The following is a 17712-nucleotide window of genomic DNA, read 5'->3' on the forward strand; positions in this document are numbered from 1 at the left end:
AGCTGATTGGATGAGGGAACAAACGCGAGTTGATGACATCTTAGTCGAAATCAAGAGAAAGAAATGGGTATGGGTAGGACATGTAATGATGAGGGAAGATAACCGATGGTCATTAAGGGTTACGGACTGGATTCCAAGGGAAGGGAAGCGTAGCAGGGGGTGGCAGAAAGTTAGGTGGGCGCATGAGATTAAGAAGTTTGCAGGGACAACATGGCCACAATTAGTACATGACCGGGGTAATTGGAGAAGTATGGGAGAGGCTTTTGCCCTACAATGGGCATAGCCAGGCTGTTGATGATGAAGATGATGACCCTTGCAGGCTGTTCGTAACAGCCTGTATAGTGGTTTCTTATTTGCGTGCTTGTGAGCTAGACGTTCTTGCTTCCCTTTTTTCCGTTAGATTAGTGTAGCGATGCCTGTGCATGGCTGTTCTGGCGCATGACGTAGACACAACGCTTACCTTTGGTCCAGGCATTTTCGAAATCGTAGAGCAGAAGCAGCTGAGTGGCAAGCGGCGCCCAGCGTCCCGTTCATTGCCCCAACGAGCACGAGCCTCTGCGCCAGGTGCGCGCCACTTGGCCGGAGCTGCGCCTGCATTGCGCGGAGGGGGCGGACTTGGTTGCCGGTGATGTGGCCTTCGTGTCCAAAGGACCGAGTGCCCCCAAATTATTGTATGGTCACGGGACTCACTTTAAGTGAGCTCTTATTGCATAGAAGAAAAGAAACCGAGAGACCAATTTTTATTAGTCACATAAGAAGACAACAAAGACACCGAGGACAGCGTAGGGTAGATTATTTGTACTTGTTAATTGAATAAAAGAAATGATGAATTGATGGAAATGAAAATGGATGAAAAACAACTGGCCGCAGGTGAGGCACGAAGCCACGTCTTCGCATTACGCGTGCGATGTTCTTACCACTTGAACTAGTGCGGCGCCGTTTTCCCATCCACTTTCCCATCTTGGGTCCGGCAGCATCGCGATGCCTTCAGGTAGCACGTGTGGGTTTCCTGACCAGTTGCCTTCATCCATGAAGTTTACGTACACGTGACACTTGCGGCAGAAAGGATGTTCCACAGCCGCCGCCAATGCTTGTGAGTGGTGCCACCGGCTAACACTCCCAGGGTTAATTCTAGCAGAAAAAACATAAATACCCATAAATAAAACATAAATAAACAAAGTGGACGGGAAATCGGTGCTGCGGTAGCCCAGTTGGTAAGAGCGTCGCACGCGTAATGCGAAGACGTGGGTTCGTGCCCCACCTGCGGCCAGTTGTTTTAGCAGCGGAATCGAGCATTCGCCGTCCGGCGTCCGGTGTCACGCAGGGGTGAAAGTTAATGGCACAAAGCCATTATGGGGGATAGGAAGAGGGAGGAGAGAAACACAGGAGCAGGTGTTTCGCCGGCGCGCGCGCACTTTCGCCCCATGTGTTCCGTTCGGCGCGAGCGGCAGCGCAGACGTCGCACAAATCCCGACCTTCGAGAGCGAGAAGCGCAAGCACAGTGCCAGCGCTGAGAAACTGCTACCACCGAGGATTGAGAACGGGAAGCGCAAGCCAAGCGCCGATGGAGGCAAGCCAGCCCCCACTTTCAACAGATGGCAACCCAAGCCAAACGCCAGCAGAGGCAAGCTAACCCCCAACTTCGAGAGTAGGAGGCCAAGCAGAGACGTCGACGCAGAGAGATTCCTCCCACGGAGGGTGCCGATGGACGGCTCAAGAAAGAATTCCTCGACCGTGAGTGCGGCCACAGCTGCAAGGTGTGTGATAGGCTGTGATTTCATTACAACCTCACTCAACTGAAGAGTGGGCGCAATCCGGAACCGCAGCTCGAGTCTAGCAAAACGACGACAGCGAGACAAAAGACATTCATGAAAGAAAATCGCGCTAAACAGGAGTTCTAACTTGAAAAAGCGACCACCAGCTTCGCTGTTTTGACTGCTTTCACTGCGTGGACGTGGCTTTACTTTTTTTTCATCCATTTTCATTTCCGTTATTTATCATTTGCTTAATTTAATTATCGAGTACATTTCCCCTATGCTGTCCTTGGAGTATTTGTTTGTTGGCTTCTTATTGTAGCAGAGCTGCCAGCAACACGGCATCGTGACCTGTTACGTCACGCTCCTGTTCCATATATGTCAGCGTCCCACCGGCAATAAACGTTGTTCTTCACTGACAACTGGCTTGCTTACATGGTGGTGGTCCCTAGTCGGCATGTCGACGCCAGCGTCCCTTCTTCCTCCGCCGAAGCCCCTGGACATATCTGTCAACGCTTGGGTTGGATGGCAAACTTGGAAAAGTGAGTTTACTTTGTTTCCTACCGGCACTCAGCTGAGCAAGCAGAGCAAAGATGTGCAGGCAGCCACGTTGCTAGTAACGATTGGTGAGGAGGCTAGAAAGGCGTACAGCATGTTCAAGTTTAAAGCAGGAGAAGACAAAAACGACGTAAACATTTTGTTACAGAAAGTTGAGGATTTATACAAGCCTGAAACGAATCTAACCTTTCAGGAATTCCGTTTCGGATCAAGAAACCAAAAGTAAGGCGAGTTCTTCTGTGAATGGTTGACCGAACTGCGTATACTAGCTAAAAACTGGGAATTTGGAGCGCTAGAAGATCGCATGCTGCGCAGCCCCATTATTCTAGGCATTCGAGACAAGAATTTGCAGCAAGAGTTTATCGCTGAAAACCCTTCGTATCAGAAGACTGTCGATATCTGTCATGCCCATGAGCAAGGGGAAGAGCAGTTTCGCGAGATAAGCGTAGCAGCCACTACCGCTCAGGAAACGAGTTCATGCAGTAGCAGGTAAAAGAAACGTCTGCAGTAAATGCGGCTGCCAGACACATCGCAGCGAAATTTGCTCTCCGATCGGGAAGACTTGCAAAAAGTGCGGCGGGCAAAACCATTTTTCCCCAGTATGCAAGACGCCACTGCCATCACGAGACGCGGTTCAGAGACGCAGAGATTTGCGTGAGCTGCTTCTAAAAGCAGACGACGACTATTTCTTGCAAACTTTAACGGTGCATACCATAACAGACAACTGGAATGCGATGGTTCCTATTGAAGGCACACCAATGACGTGCAAATTAGACACGGGCGCAAACTGTTGCGTTATTTCGAAACGAGACATTGAAGCGCGCTACCAGATAAGCCAACAGAATCCTGCCGGGTCACGCTTACAGCATTTTTTTTATACAAAACTGCATCGCATGAAAAAGTACGGCTGTTACTTTCAGCCAACAACAAATCTCACGAAGAAACATTTTACATTGTAGAGCAGAACACCGAGTAACACCGAGTGGCGCCGCGGCAGAACGTTTGGGGTTCATCAGCCGCTTGCAGAGCATTGAATACGAACATGTTTACCCCCCAGCACAGCATTGTGCAGAAGTCTTCAAAGGGCTAGGCCAGTTAAGGGACTTCGAGTACAACTACGACAAACGGTCTGCATTTCTACCGCAGCGAGCAGGGACAAAAAGTGAAAATTTTTTAACCGAGTCAAAAATAAGCCAAGCGTGTTCCGGACGGTATGCAACAGCATGCCGCTGGAAAAAGGGGGTCCATACCTCGGGGTTAAAAAACCGCAGACACGGCATGCGCTTCAGCGTAGCCGTCAATTTGCGGTTGAGCAAACGACGTTTTTGCATTTTCTGCTCCGCATCAGCATATGCTAGGCAGCGAGGGAGCACCTTGAAAACCAGCACGACGGGGGCCACGTCTCGCGGAAGTTGAACAATCAAGGCCTAAAATTTAAAAGAAAACACAACTATCAGTGCTTAATGTTCAGATTTTTTTTTTTTATTTCAGTAGACTTACCTTGATGTCGCATATTTCTTGTGGATCTATGTTGCTTTCAAGGTCATAAAGAACGGCGAAATCGACACGACTGTCGCCGACAATGACACCGCGCGAAGACGGCATGACTGAACACGAACCAGCGAGGGGCAACAAGATCACGTGAATGTCGACCTACGTGAGCCGGCAGAAACCATAGGGATTTAGCAGCAACACCTAGCAGCGTCTTTCCCTAGGCGTACAAGTACCCATCTGGGGGCAGGGAGTACACCCCCGGCTCACGTCATATCCGGTTTGCCTCCAAACCGGGTACAGCCGGCCTGCGGGGAAGCGCTTTTATGTAGAGAGCCTGACTCCTCGCATAGTCAGGCATAGTCAGAGGTTTGAACAAAGCACGTATTCTGTCAAAAAGAAAGGCAGCACAGCACCTGAAGCTAAGCAGAGTGACTTAATTTCTACACTGCTTGTTAAGTGCATTAAAGCGCTCAGGATTATTCTTGTGCTATTGCAAAGCGCCTAAAATAAAATCGTATGGGACAGAGAAAGCAGTTTCGAAATTGTTCTTCCTTCTTTTTTTCTGCTCGTCATATTCCGTCTTCTGTAGCACGTGCTTTAAAATGAAGTGCCTTCTCGTGTAAATATTAAATCCGCCTTAATCGGCCGGATTTCTGTGCATGTGCACCCTAGCAGATACTGTAAACAAGGTGTCTTTTGCGATCGCGAACATCATGCGAATGTTTGGTCCCGCGAATAAGTATTGCTTCGTAAAATTTAGTACTCGCAAATTCTTCCGGTATTGCCGTTTTAGTTTAGCGTACTTAACTATAGCGTACGCTATAGCTTACGGTGATCTAGCCCGAATTGGCGACTAAGCGTGAAAAATTAAAAAAAAATGCAGCGCATTGACTTTCCTTCGTCTGCTACTGGTTTTGCTTTGTAGACACGCCCGAAATCATACGCCCAGCTCAAACACCCCTGCGCACATAAAGTACCCCAAAAATAATTGCAAAGCCAAGCTGAATTACGGTAAAACAGCGGCTGTACATAACCAAATACGCTTTCTATTTTTGTGTGCCATGTACGCTGCAGAGGCGAACCAGGGCAAGCCATAGAGAAAGAAAAAGAAGTTATGGGCGAGCTTTCAAGAGCGGTCGATTGCAGCGCCGCCGCTGCAGGTGCCACCATAGAGTTTCCTACAAAATTACTAGAGGGAACTCTGGCGCTGCAGTCGTTGTCCTACCATGGGAACACGGAGGAAGGAAACTAAGGAGAGGCCCTGACGTCACTCTTTGTGAAGCAAAAGTGAAGCCGGAAGTTGGCGTTGCTCATGGCGATGCTCCGCCTTTTGTGCCACCCTCCTCTCTTGTTTACATCTTTCGCGAAACCACGCCGCGCTGCACGTGGTTTCGCGCGCGGAGCGCGCGCGCTCGCGCAACATCCGGCAGAGCACGGTGCAGGTAACACAGCGCAACAAGACACGGTGACTAACGCAAACCCGCCCACACAGCGCCTTTGCCACGGCACGAAACCTACCAGAGCAACACGTGTGAGCGCTCAAAAAATCAGATGAACGCCGCCATTGTGGCCCAAAAGGCGTGGCCATGCAGCAAAAAAAATAAAAAAGCAGCAAAAGAAATGAGAACCTATACGTCATTTCCGCCACACTTTTCTCCTAGCGCGCGGAGGGGGTAGGGCCTCTCCTTAGGGTACGTTCGATTCGCCTGCACCACTTGAACCAGTTCACGAGGTGCTGCACCCTGCCATTCGTTTCAGCGGTGCAGCAATGGCACCCGCAGAACCCTGACGTTCGTTTCAAAAGGTGCAGGAAAGGTGCAGGGCTGGTTCATGATTTTGCTGCACCCGCTCCACTGTCGGTGCCGACTTGGTGCAGGCATACAGGTGCGAAGCAGCGACGCAGCAGACGACGCAGCACACGGGCGCGAGCACCGTAAAAAACCGCTTACACACGTGTGATGTGTCTACGCAACTGTAGTGTGTATTTACGCCCCAGAAACCGATCATACCTGCAGTTCAGGACCTCTCAAACTTACGCACTCCATGCACATTAGTCTGACATAGCATAACGTCTACACCGCGTCTGCACCTTTGCATTCGTTTCGAGCGTTTCGCTGGGCCTGCACCTCCGGAATCAAGCTGCACAGTTTCTGAACTTCTCGTGAACCGCCGTGAACTGGTTCACAGTGGTGCAGGCGAATCGAACAGACCCTTAGTTTCCTTCCTCCGTGCATGGGAATGATGACCTGAACATCGCCCCCGAGGGCTCCGCGGTCGCTACGCATGCGTGAGCTGAAAGAAGGTAAGAGAGGAGAACAACTCTTTCTTGCAGGATGTGACGTCACATTGTTGCTTGTTTTTACTTTTTTGAAAAAGCTACTCTCGAACGTAGATTAGCCATTAGCCATTGCCGCCGTGTCGGCTGCAAGACGTTCTGCGCGCGCTTTTGTGCGTGTCGAAAGCTTATAACGTGCGCGATATTCGTGCGAGCGCAGTTTGACTTGAGCAATCGTGGGCTTGGACTCCGTGATATTTGCTTTCGTCATATGCGAGTTAGGGGCTTGCCGACAGGTAAACCGCCGCTGTACTTAACGTTGTTTTTCGTGGTCCTGAAATAAATGGCGCGTCGCTGCGATGGCGACTTCAATCGAGTGCGGTAATTGCTGCGCATTACGGGCGATTTAATTGCACAATACGTTCTGCATTATCGGTGTAGGCAGAGAAAACATCCTGTGAGCCTTACTTCCGTCAGTCAGTCGGTTACATGTTTCGCTCTTTTCCAGTGCATGCACATTCCTTGATATCCACTAACGAGCTGCTTCAAATATCGAAGTGTCTATTCATCGTGCAGATGTTTTTTTTTTTTTTTAAACATAACTGGCGACGAGCAGCAGAGTTACAGCCGTGAGTTTCCCTTTCGAGCAAAGCTTTTCAAATTGAAGTTTTATCGCTCATGTTCGCAAGATAGCAAATTTAAGTGTTATACTCGCCGCTGTATTTTTCGATTCCATGGGACCTAGATTTAAGCTGCCTCAGGTTGATGGGAAGTACAGGCTTCGGATTGGCATTCTATTGACTAGCGAACTAGTCTACAAGTATTTTTTTTTTGCAGTTTTGGTTTCGCTCCAAGCGCAATTGCTATAACCTGCAGTGTGACAGTTCAACGCAAAGCTCTCTGCCTTTGCTATGTTGCTCGGAGTGGCGATAGAGCGCTGGGCCAGCTACTGGGACGATGCTTGTGTCGCGGTGTGGCGTCGAAGCCGTGACGAGAAAGCGGCGGCATCATAAACGTTGAAAGAACATGCTTTGAGCGTTTGGACCTTGGTTGGTTAAGTGTGTTAGGTTGACACTATAGCGTTACGTGCTTTATGAAACTGCAGAATAGGACAAAGAAGGCACTACTGATACAAGACATATACAGTTGTACTTCTAGTGGCTTGAAAATCAAATTTTATTGAGGGCTTCATTATGTGCTCGTTCGTGTGCTCATTGACATGCGTGTTTTAGGACTTTGAGAACACAAACTTACTTGTGGTAGGAAAGATAGCTGCTTCCGAGCTGTAGTCTAGTGTCGCACAATGGGTACCCGCAAAGCCACGCTGTAACGCTTCGGAAGCGGTACGCCAATATAAAATATGAAGCATACTCGTAGGAGGCCACTAGCGTCCTAGCTAGCACTGCAGCAGATGTGCTTAAAAGTACTTGAAGACGTTCAGCAATCGTGACAGCCGACGCAACCTTTCGAAAGAGCGAGAGAGTTCGCAAGTGCCTGTCGTCTGCGAGAAAAGTCTCGCGTTTGCAGCGAGCAGGCGTCGTAGCAGACGACCTTGTAGCATTCTGCTCAAGGGCGCAACACATTCTCACAATACATTTTTATTTCCAGAAATACTTGGTGAGTATTTTTATATAAGTACATGCACGGTTGTTTTGCTGTTACAAAAATGAATAAATAATTATTCTTTGGCGTTAAATTGAGAACAGAATCGCACAAGTATGCATACCCTGGTGTGTCCTGGTGACAAACCATAGTAAATCATACTTTCATCTCAAATTCATACAAATTTTATGTAGCGTGTTGTACATTACATAACATACTGCAGAAATATAATTAGATTTTACGCGATAATATTTGAGTATAGCTTTGTTGTCTGCGCCAGAAGCAAACGCCACTAGTCTAAAGATCGAAGTCAATCCGAAGCCTGTACTTCCCATCATTCCCATGTAGGTTGAGGCAACGCTCATGAGAACCCCCATAGACACTAGCGCCACATTTCCCTCTAGGGTATTTATTTAGAAACTCTATGCAATAAACTGTTGAAAATGACGAGTTTACAAAGTCGCAAAGCAGTTTGAAGCCAAAAAGACGAAGTTTAGGCAAATCCATGTACTTCCCATAATTCCCATGCTAGGACAAGCGCTCCCATTGTAGCTCACGTAGACACTAGCGCCAGAGTTCCCTCTAGTAATTTTGTAGGAAACTCTATGGGTGCCACCGCGCACGTACGTCAGCGGAGAGGCGCGGTCGTGCCACTGATATTAGAGTCACTGGAAAAAAATTTACTCTAACTGATATGGCCTCGAGCTCCACCAATGGAAAAGCTGGCGCCACCGTCGGCGTGACGTGCTAGGAAGGATCACGTGGACATAGCGGCCGCGTCGGCTGCTTCGGGCGCGCCGAAGGGAGCTGAAAACGAGTTTAAATTCCCTCGGACGCTGCGGTCCTCAATTAGTGGCAAACTTTTCCCGCTTCGAGTGTCTCCTTTACGATGCTTGAAAGCACTACAATAGGTATGGCTGCCTTTGAAGGCGCGCAACATGGTGGGCTACTGCTCGGTGCCGCAGGGCCGGACGCACGTAACGGAGGCCGGTGTCAGCCTTATTCACACGTAGCCGCAGGACAAGAAGCTGCGTGAAGCTTGGCTCGCGAAACATAAAACCGGCAAACAGTCATCGGCTGCAACTCGGGTATGCAGCAAGCACAGTCGCGAGGAAGATTTCTGCTACGGCGCCCGGTCTGCGATGTTCTGAAAACGCGCACTGAGACGCTCGCCCGAGTCCGCTGCCCGACTAATGTCATGACGGTTTGGTGTATGAATTTGTCGATGCTATAGATACTGGCAAGTTCAGTGGACTGGAAAGGCAGCTGTAAGAAGCACATTTAAAAAAAAAAGCATGGCATATGGTCATGTTTGTGCTATGAATTAATGCACTGGATTACAAAAAAGGAGCAGAGGGAAATTGCACGCTGAGTGCACCGATAAACATGCAGTGCGACGCAACTCGAGAAATAGTATTGAAAGTACAAAGAATTCAGAAGAAAAAAAAGATTGAATCGTCGCGACGGCACATCACAGTCCCCGTAGGCGTCGAAGTCTCTACAATGAAATTATTTTTGAACAGCTCTGATAGCGCCCACGCAACAATGGTTGCTTATATACTGTCAAATGCTCATATTCTGCGGCCTAAAGCTCATGGCACGGTGCGAAAACGTGCGCGCGGAGAAAGCGAAACAGTGCACGGACAAGCATGCAGACGCGCAGTCGGTCGCTGCGAATCTACGCGATCGCTGCATTGAGGCTTCATTCTATTACGCTCCATTTAGTTATACAAACACTATAAGAGCATATTTCACATATAGTTTGCTCTCAGCGTTTACCTACCTTTCACGCAAGTAGCCGGTTCGGCAGACTCCATCGCGGCGACCGCGCGCAGTGGCGTTCACTCTACGTATTCGGTAAAGAGATAGCGGCTGTAAACGATTGTGTGCTTCCAGTTGGCCCAAGATTATTATTTAGACAGTAAGAAACTTCTCTCGTTTCGAAAGTACTTACAGAAATGTCCGGGAAAGCTCGCGCGTGGTGTTTTCAGTGAGCGCTGACAGCAAAACCTATGAGGAGCGCGCCACGTGATCCCTCATACTACGCCAGCGAGGCGCTTCCGATAGAGGGCGACTCCGTAACTCCTCGCCGCCAATAGTAATTCCAGTATACTAGCTAGTAGCAACAGGGCGGCGCCCTAGCGATTGTCACTTCTTCGGGCCAGCTTTTCCTCTAGATCTGTGACCACAGCATAGAATAAAGAACCAGGGGCCGAATCTTATAACGGTTCGGTTGGGGAACCGTTGCTTTGGCCTCACCTGATTGGCCAACATTTTGATTACGTCACAGGTCGTCAGAGGCAGCGGGGTGGTATCGCAATTTATGAATACGTCACGCATCTGTCAATCATCTTCAAAGCAAACCGGTCGTAGGAACCGGCGAACGGGTAGTCCGCTTTGGGTTCCGTCGCTGTGGCTTGGCTGTTGGCTTGTGACCCTGGCCGCGCGCGCGTGCGTTGGTTGCTTCGGAGGCTATTACTTGCCTTCGTCGTCTGCTTGGCGTTGCTCTTTCGGTGTCGACCACGGCTGGAAGTGCGATACGCGTTCGAAGAAGTGACGGATAATGAGTTGCACCGCCCTTGCTAGCTTTCTAAGTAGACCTTTTGCAGGCTACGCTATCAAATGGAGGAGACTCGGGTGCAAGCGTACGAGTGGCCATTCCGCGCAGAAGATTGAATATTGCGCGCTGCGGTTCATCGCCACCGGCCTGCAGCTCCCAGAACTCAGTCGGACGCGAAGCATTCATCGAAATTGCCTAGATCTCTGCTGCCGACATTGACCACAAAGTTGCTCTCGCAATTACTGTGTTGGCCGGTTGAAGTGCTGGGTGAGCTTTCCTGTGACCTCAGCTTCAAAGTCAATGCCAAGGAGCTATTTGCATGGTGAAATTGAATTCCCACTGCTATCGCCAGTGTGAATAGCTCGCAGATCGCCGTTCAGCAGTCAGAAGGGTTCAACCTAGGCTGGTGCAGCGCTTTCTTCGTTCGGCTGATAAAACTACACAGTCAGGACGGGAAGGTGTTGTGGAGCTCTCTTATTTGGTTGCCCTTTTTTCTCTAGTTCGGGAGTGCCATGCTTTCTTTCTCAATTTCACGGCACAGCGCGCACCATCAGCACCACACTCTTCGATTTTACTTCGCGCAGACAATGCATGGCCCGTATAACCTAATGTTCGATTTAAATTCCATTGCTTCTATTACGCGACGCGTCGTGGGGCAGATCGCAGGGATAGCGGCAGCGCGGCGGCGATCGAGTCATGTCCGAGCCGATGACGACGGGCGAAAAAAGAAGGAAAATTTATATAGTCGGCTAGTAAAGGTGTCCCTAAGAACCAGTTCACGGTTTTGTCGCGCTAGCTACTTGAGAAGTGCTGGCAGTGCGTTCCTGTTGCATGCGTCGTGCGAGCTCCTGGGGCGCTATAACGTAAAACTATTCCAAACTTTTCTATTCCAATTCTGCTATCAGCCCTCCACGATTGGTCGAAAAATTTTTTCGACCGCCCCCACTTCACCTGTCTTTCATGCGACGTCACGAAAACCGCGATACCTTCCCATCTGATATTATGGTTACACACTGATTATGCATGATTTGACAGAAAAAAGAAAAACATTTATTTCTGATTCGACCCCTTTCCGCCATTAGCCCTCGGCTATTGGTAAAAAGTTTTCGGGCTGCACCCACTTCCCCTGGTTGTCACGCGACGTCACAAACCCGCAAGAACTCACCGCGTCAAAGTGACGTTACGCGATAAAGATGCATTAATATGCCGAACAAAACTGAATTTTCTTCGGAATAGCCGCATGCTGCCCCGTTCCAAAAGGAATAGAAGATGGTTGCCGCCTATCGCTCAGACGCTGGCTACTCGCACCTGCCGGGGAGCATGGGTGTATTTGCGTATAATAAAACTTCTTGCGTGGCCGTGTAACGTTTTCGAGCACTTTCGGCACGTTTACTCCCTCATTTTGCCAACTCTTCTTTGCTGAGGGTCCGTTTTAGCCTCATCCTTGAGCTTCCGTTGCATGCCGCTGCGATTTTCGACCAGCCACCGCAAGCTAAGTAAGGGAAAGCCGACCAATCGTAGACGCCGGCACCACCCGCTTCATCCGGTTATCGACTTTCAGTGCAGTGGCTCGGCCCCATCGAATCCCTCTCCACTTGAGCGTTCTCCTCGCCCCTTCTCAGCCAATTAGATACGACAAGCCGATCAGTGTAGGCAATGTTATTCGTTTTTCAAGCAAACAAAAGTGACTTCCTATGAACGAGGAGGGCGTTTGATTGGTCTGTTCAGACAACCCTGCTGGTTACCACCCGGTGCTTGCGTTGGTGGTTACGCAAATTTGACGTCAAGAGATTGGAATAGAAACATATTGGAATAGTTTTACGTTATAGGGCCCCTGGTAGCAGACGACATAGCACTGCGTTCTGCCAACTCATTTACGCTTACGATACCACCTGTGGGCTGAGAATGAAAAAGAATGACATTAATAAATTACTTCTGCATTGCGTAAACGCCCGGCACCACAAGTTTATACTTCAGAACTTGGCGTATAATATTTAATTTATATTTTACATTTATTTAGCAAGCAGAAACATTCTGCAATTCCTCGATTAGCTCGTCATATAATGACGTACACTTCAGAGGTGGCACCCTCTCATCTATTGGTCGCGTCCTCCCCTTCTTCCACCGCCGGCTTGGGAGTGGCACATCTAGTGACGTAAGCGGCGAAGGGAACGGTTCGTATTCCGAACCGTTATGGCCGATCCACACGACGGACCAAGTCCGCGGGCCAATCGGTCACGTGATGCGACGTCACGGCCCGCCGCGGTCCGGTCCGGCGCAGAGCACATCCACACGGCGGACCGCCATAGCAGACGGCAGAGCGGACCAACCAGCTACACTCTCGGCCAGAGTGTTATCATTGTTATCATTCCGGCTCGAGTCCCATAAAGCCGGAAACTGCTCCATGAGGCATACAAGATGAAAAAAACCTCCTCGTCACTCCAAGAGGACACGGTGTTTAAAAAATATATCTGCTGCACGCACATGTAGGCGGAACGGCAGACATGAAACGACTGGCTTGACTGGCTTTTGCTGAGCCGAAAACTATATTGGATTTGGCTGAAGACACTCTGTTGCTGGACAACATTAGTTGCAAAATCGCTGCGGTTTGCATGCGGTCCGCCGCCAATACGGAAGCGGGAATAGCCTCGGCGATTTGTTGGACCGCGAGGGCCGCGGTCTTGAGCGGGCCAACGGCGGTACGCACGAACTGGTGACGTCCTATCACGTGATGCGCGGACCGCGGTCCAAAAGAGCAATTTGGTCCGTCGTGTGGATCGGCCTTTATAAGATTCGGCCCTAGTTTACGAAACATTCATTTGAGGGATCGCCAGTCGTTTGTGCGCCGGCGCGAGTAAAAGCGGGCGCGAGAGAGCAAATCTGGGATCTTCTGCTCCTTGACTCTGCCTAGGCACTGCGGAGGAGGTTTGTGTTGTACGCGTTTGTCCCCTAGACGTGCCGGCATTGTGGAGTGCGGTCGAGTTTGTTGCTCCGCCGCTGGTTGCCCGCCCGGTGAGGCTGTGGGCACGGACGCCCCATTTGTTGGTCGCTGTGTCTGAAGGGCAGGCACGTACGCAGGATTTTTTTTCGGGGGGGGGGGGGGGGGGGCAACCCAAGGTAACATTTCTATGCAAATGAGGGGGAGGGTACTTTTACTAGTACAAATGTAAATAATGCCCACCATTCGTCATAAAGACGCGTAAACCCGCAAAAGAGAATTGAAATCACGTGTATCTCACAGGTATACACCTGTGAGAAACACCTCTTCTTTACTTGGCAAACAAAGAACCATATAAATGGACTCGCGCACGAAAGATGCGCAGGAAGAACCTTGCCAAGAACAAGTTAACAAGCGAAAGTGCCAAATAAAGATTCCTACTAGCGTTTTTTTTTTAATTAGCTCTGGAAGAATTATAGAGAAATGTATATTTGCGGAACAATCACAGTTCTTTTGCATCCCTCGTTTACTGCTCTACCAAGTTCCAAAACCAATTCGTGCTGTTATTTGGGAAGTTGCGTAATGATTCGTGGACCCCAGTCTCGTACAACCGCGTAGACCGCAGGACGCTGTGGGGTTCTAAACGTACTGAGGCCACCGCGGAAGGTTAGAAAAACACCCCCACTAGCACAGCAGGGAAGTGGATACGTCAAGCGGCTCGATTTATAACTGTAGAAGCATCATTCAACACACGGAATTATTCTCAACTTCCGGTGTCGTTATCTCTACTTCCTTTTTAAATAAAAAAAATTGATCCATAAATACTTTCACGAACAATTTTCGCTTTGCCTCCCTGTTTGGCTGTTGCCATGGCTTTCTCCCTTAGTAGATCGCTTAATTTCTCATCTCCTTGCGACTCTTGTTTCCAGTTGCCAATTTTGCACGAAAAGTGCTGTAACGGGTGACAGTCATACTGCTTATGGGTTTAACGGTTATTGCAGGGTCTGATAATGGACGCTATTTCGCAATATCTAATTTTTCATCTTATCTAACCCATATCACGGATATATGGTTCCGAAAATCTGCCAGCGTCGCGGCGAGTCGTCACTCGAGGAAATAATGAAGCAAAAGGAAAAGTTAAATGCAATTGACAGTTTCTCCGTCAACAACTCGTTCCACGAGCATGCAGAACAGTTGACTATGAACCGAATCCCTTCCCTGGCCCCTGGATCAGTCTAAATAAGGAATGTTGTACTAACGAAGCAACAGCGATGCGCGTGATCGTTGAATAGATGGTCAGATAAAAATTTTGTTGGGCATTATAAACAAAATAAAATATTATATTTAAAACAATAAACTACGCGTCCTGCCTGAATTCATCTTGAGTTAGTACCGAAGGCACCGAATCGATCAGAAAACTGGTCTCCACACCCCAGGAGATGCCGATAACTACCACCATCCAAAAGGAGCGCAAAAATTGACGACCATTCCACTCTGTGAAGATTGGAATGGCAGCAAAAGCTGACGACAGTCTCTCAACGAGAAGCTGTCAAACGAAAAGCAAAGTGTTTCACCTCCGCTGCGGGTCGGCCTGAAGATAATGCAATATCGCGCCGACCCGCGGCGGAAGTGAAGCAAGCGTTAAGCACCCCGCATACGTATGCCGATCCCGAAGATAGTGCAATACCGGACCCACCCGCGGCGGAGGCGAAGCAGGCGTTAAGAGCTCCCCATACATGGGCCCGTCCCCAAGACTCCGAAGGGCGCGTTGTAGGTTCCCGAGTCCAAAGCGGTATGTGCCATTGATCTTGGACCCTTTCTTCACTGTCACCATGCAGGATCGGCCCACATGATGATTTTTTCTGTGAACGGACGCCGAAAGAAACTACAGAAGTTAGTCATACACTGATTTCGCTGTAAAAGACGGCAAAATGTTGACCGCCAAGTAGATTGATTTGTCTGCGCTTTAGGAATGTGTGTGAGGAGTGGTGGCGTGGGTAGATGGGGAGGGGGGGGGGGTATGCCGCTTATTTACAGGGGAGGGGGCGCCCCCCCCCCCCCCTGGGTACGTGCTTGCTGAAGGGGCAAGGTTCTGACTGGTGTTGTATAATACATGGGTCGCTTCTTTCGTCGCGACGATGGGGCTCCTCCTTTGCCCAGGGGGCGCTACGAAAATGCTGCTAAAAAGCGACCTCTCTCCTGAACTAGGTAGTACTAAAGCCCCTCCATACAGGGTGGCGCGTGGATGCAGGGGCTTTAGGTAGTACCAAGCTCGGTCGTCTGCTTCATAATGTTCGGAAAGCACGTTTACAATATGGACCCGCCACTTTCGGTTTTGTTGTAACACGGCTTGCAGCGAATATCGGGCGCCGAAGATTTTTTCAGAAATAAGCGGCGAAGTTTTAGCGCGACGTCAATCGCAAGTGAAGCGAGTCGCGTACGAAGTTGAACTTCAGGTAAGGTTTGCACGCTCCTAGATTCAGGCGCACAAACGCGAGGAAGTGTTTGCTATAAATGAATTCACAGCAGCGACAAGCAGACATCATGTGTACGGAACTGCTCGAACGCACTGGTACGCGCCGCGACGGCAGCGGTCTGTCGACATGCCGCGAAACGGCGGGCCTCCTGCAATCTTTGTTGACTGCATGTCGCTAGACAAGTAGTTATGCCTGCGCTGTAGTAGCGGCCATCTGACCCTTTAGCAACTGATGAACAACTGATGCAGTGCATATGAGCTCGCAATAACGTACGTGCGAATCGCGCTGCAGCGCGAGCTCATGCGCTGCTCGCTTGATGTAGCTTTTAATGACATCGCTCGAACATCGGTGTGCTGCAATCAATACTACCTTGCTGCGCTGCCTCAACGTGCTGGCTTGAGGACAAGAATGAGCATATTTAACTAATCTAATCAGTGCTGCTCGTAGACCATTTGTGGTCATTTGCATACACGCGGTCACTTCACCACTTCACACCGGTCGAATGGTTAATTGTCCCTGTGGCCAGGTCTCAAATCGTTAATCACCAGCCATGCCTGCTGCTGTGTCGGTCTGCCGTCGGGACTGTAGGTGCAAAAGACCGATTTTTAGCAACGCAAATAATCAAGTAAGCTTCAAAACAGGCGAAGCAGTCAGCCTGGCGGGAAGTTTCGCCAACCCAACGCGACGAACTGCAGTTATCCAGCGCACCCGATGCTCCGCTCGTGAGGCCTCGAAGGAACACAGTAGAATCTGATGTTGGGATTCAGGCCTTCTTGCCCATGGCAGCCCACAACGTAGCAGTAACAACGGTGACGCTTTTTCGAAGCTGAGCTAGGTCTCTCCGGATCAGCGTCATCGATTCCTTCTGCTTCCAGCATTACGTCCCACGGCACACGGAGAGTCCATTTTCGTTAAACTACGGCCAGCTGCAGCCAGCTCACGGCGTGGTCTGTGAGAAGTGACGAGCCTTTTCGCACTCGCAACAGGACAGCAAAAAGTGCGAATCGATGCAAAACTCGAGCTATAAACGTGTTTCGCCACAACCAGGGCTCAATACTACCCAAGCTGGTACTACCCAGATAACGTTTCTCGCCGCCACCAGGCGCCGCTACTATACTTCAAACTCTAGAGTTACTGCATATATACAGTATATACAGTAACTCTATCAAACTCCAGCGGAAGACACCCATGGATTGCATTTTTTACAGGCACTGCTCCAGGAGGGCCCATGTAATTAACCGGCAAACGGGGGCCTCAGAAGAGCACCTGAGGCTATAGTAAAGCAGGCGGCGCAGAATCTCCCGGGCACCCAAGGGTTAGCGGGGGGATCAAAGCAAGAAGCAGGGCGGCACGTGGTTTGGGGCCACGGAGGCTGAAGCGTGCCAGGAAGTGTTCGCATAAAAAGTTGCCTGTCCGCGAGAGCGGACAGCCGATCTTATACACGCCTGGCATGCGCAGGCCTCGGAGAGCCCCAATCCACGGACCAGCCGGGTTCTAGCTTTGGTGTCCCCGTGGCCGCTTTGGTTTCCTGGATGCGGCGCCAATGCGAAAAAATGACATGTTGTTGCAATTAGTGAAAAACACGATTGAATAAATATATTTACGTCCAGCCGCTAACTTGTGACGCTAAAAGTTCAGCACTACCACGCCCCGCGACTTCTGCAACACCAGTCAGAACTTGTCCTCGGAAGGTACGGCGGATCAGACTTTATCGCGCCTGTGGCACTGGGTCAGTCATCGTCACCGGCGACCGTTCAGCCACTTGCGTTCAACCGCGGTTGCTAAGGCCTTCTAGATTTTCAATATATGCGGCTCGGTCCGCATATATTGAAATTCTGAAACTGGCGAGACGTTCATTTGAAGAATCGCCAGCCGTTTGTGCGCAGGCGCGAGTAAGAGCGGAGGCGAGTGAGAAAATCTGGGGGCTTTTGCGGGCGAGCTCTTTATTCTATGGGCGAACTCCACCACCACCGTCGGCGTCACGTGGCATGAGGGATCAAGTGGACACAGCCGTAGAGTTTCCTACAAAAATTGTAGGAAACTCTCTGGACACA

General features: G+C 49.8%; 1 non-coding gene across 1 annotated transcript; it reads left to right on the plus strand.

Annotated features, from left to right (window-relative positions):
- The first annotated feature begins 1196 nt into the window (after window positions 1-1196).
- TRNAT-CGU (transfer RNA threonine (anticodon CGU)) lies at window positions 1197-1269 on the plus strand. The gene has a single exon. It is a non-coding gene; the product is annotated as a tRNA-Thr (tRNA).
- The last annotated feature ends 16443 nt before the right edge of the window (window positions 1270-17712 follow it).

Source organism: Dermacentor albipictus, chromosome 4 (assembly GCF_038994185.2).
Source record: "Dermacentor albipictus isolate Rhodes 1998 colony chromosome 4, USDA_Dalb.pri_finalv2, whole genome shotgun sequence".
Taxonomy (NCBI): Eukaryota; Metazoa; Arthropoda; class Arachnida; order Ixodida; family Ixodidae; genus Dermacentor; species Dermacentor albipictus.